The 2,468-nt window shown below is 38.1% G+C and overlaps 1 protein-coding gene across 2 annotated transcripts in view; it reads right to left on the bottom strand.

Annotated features, from left to right (window-relative positions):
* Window positions 1–2,468, bottom strand: part of fgf12a (fibroblast growth factor 12a) — a 20,951-nt gene that overhangs the window by 1,738 nt on the left and 16,745 nt on the right. The gene's annotated exons all lie outside the window — the stretch shown is intronic.

The following is a 2,468-nucleotide window of genomic DNA, read 5'->3' as shown; positions in this document are numbered from 1 at the left end:
TAAATAAATAAGTTTTCAAGACAAGAAACAAAAGGCATCTGTAAAGAAAAACTGATCTGGTCTCACTTTAAAACAACGTGTGCTCTCGTTATCAGCATGTGGACATTGCATCAGATAAAAAGCTGTATGTTTGTATGTGAACACAAAAACTCACAAAGTCCAGACAGTGTGAAATAGAGTTTCGTAAATAAGGATCAACTGAAAGATTTCTATCTCACAGTTTGATCATCACCTCAATAACTCTAGGAGAAAGATGAGGAGACATAAGGTGAAAGCAAAACCTTTTAGTGTACAGTATATGTATAAACCCATGTGCATGCAGGTGATACAGAACAGCTGGCTGGAAAAATGTTGGATCATCTCCATTTTGGCAGACTTTGAACTGTGTACGTGTGTGTGCCCAAAGCTGTTTTATTGTTTTATTCATTAATATCTCTTCCAGGSCTCAGTGCTCTTTTTAAAGTTGCCTGTTTGACTGACAGCCCAATTCTGCTTGCTGCTGGAGGTGACTGGATGTGCATGTGTGTGTGTGATTGGCTGTCTGTGATCCAAGTATAACTCATATGGTGTGGACCTAAATCTGTTTGCTCTGTCATATTATTGGGACCAAATTCACTTCAGTGTTCTCCACTGGTGATCACCCATTAAACCTGATTTTTTTTAGCAGGAATTATTAAATGATGTTAACAGCCTGGAAAAGCCACTGCTATAGACGAAAGCTCTAAAATGAAATATAAATAAAAGTAAACAAAGATTTGTTTGCTTAGACCATTGCAATTGGCTAAGGTCAGACCTTCTGACAGATGTAGAATGTGTTTTTTATGTCATTTCACAGTTTAAAAAATGAGCAAGTCAGTGTGAGACTGGGCTCATTTACAAGCCACAGCAGTGCTTAGCCTGCCGGGTAAAGGACTCAGGAAAGGTGAAGTTGCATAGTCACAAGCGTGGAAAGGTCTAGCTGGTCAGCAGGAGACAGAACGACCTTTGTGAACAGTTAGAGGCCGAGTTTATCAGGACCTGCTGACAAACTGTCAGACAGCCGACATCACGCTCGCCGTTGGGGCGCCAGGGGTCACATTGGGCCTGTCTGGCTGCGTGTGTGTTTCTGTGTGAGCATATGGGTTTGAATGGGTAGGGGGTTGGACAGTGGCATATTACACACCAGCAGGTTTTGCCTCCTCTTCATCTGTTTGTTGCCTAAATCAAATTGAGCGCGCACACACACACACACACACACACACACACACACACACACACACACACATACATAGACTTGTTCCAGCTACAGCCTTCACAATGAGCTGATTTGCTTTGCTGACAACATGCACAATCTCCTCCAAATCTCTCTGCAAGAAGAAAAAAAAAAACTTGTGACTCTACAACAAAATGTCTCAAAGCAATCTTGACTGGACTGTGAAATGGAATAATAGATGTAAAATTTTATAATGTTGATTTTTTTCACAAAATACTTTGCTTGTGGATGACTAAATAGAAATATGACGTAATGGCACAGAGTCAAGTGATGAGATATTTTCACATTATTCATAAACATGCATGTTTAATATATGTGAGCAGTAAATAAAAGGCATAACAAGTCTAAAAAGAAAAATAAGTGTGATTATCTCAAGGCTAACAAGCTGTGCTTAATAAGAGAGCGATGCCTATTTATATTCTGAGATTAAAACGAATAGAGCCAAAAAGGTTGATTTAGGAAACTTGGCGTGTATAACTGCTGATAGGACATGGTTAGGTGTTTGAGTGAACATCAAGGAAATAAACGCAGAGCACCATGAACTGCAGACTCACCGTAAACACTACCAACAATTAACATAATTTATTTCCCGAGTTCATTAGAACTCACAGATGCTTTGAAGGCAGAGGCACAGATGTTCAACAAGGAAGTAATTTAAAGCAAAAGCATCTTGGAAAGTTTGCTCATTACCTTTATTACATAGTATTTTTTTTTTTGTTATTTACATGCAACAAGTCCTACCAAGTTCTACCAAGTTACAAAAACCCAGTTCAGCACCAATTGCTTCTGAATCTCCTTAAACTGCTTATTTTGTGTTCTTATTTTTGAATAAACACTAAAGAATGCCACCTTGAGCGAACACAGGTAAGACATGGATGATGTTCAGTCAGGTCAATCAGAGAAGGCGGGGAGGAGCTTTTTGAGAGATATCCTGTTAGTTCAGGATTTTATTTTATTTTTTCTGAAGTTCCTGAATTTTCTGGATTGAGTTTTCAAAACCTATCTTACATTTTGTAAAGTGCATTTTTACATTAAGTTTTAGGTTCARCATTCTCAATATATTTCTAGGGTCTTTTTCCAGATTATTTTCACCAAGTTTTATTTTATGATCTCCACACACACTCGCATACAGACACTCACAGCAGCAATTTTATTAATGTCATGCCTCATGATTATAAAACTGATTTTGTGTTCCTCTGATTTTCCTTTTTTTTTT

Source organism: Austrofundulus limnaeus, unplaced genomic scaffold (assembly GCF_001266775.1).
Source record: "Austrofundulus limnaeus strain Quisiro unplaced genomic scaffold, Austrofundulus_limnaeus-1.0 Scaffold6, whole genome shotgun sequence".
NCBI classification, from domain to species: domain Eukaryota; kingdom Metazoa; phylum Chordata; class Actinopteri; order Cyprinodontiformes; family Rivulidae; genus Austrofundulus; species Austrofundulus limnaeus.
The sequence above is the reverse complement of the archived record's forward strand: the minus strand, read 5'-3'. Positions and strand labels throughout refer to the sequence as shown.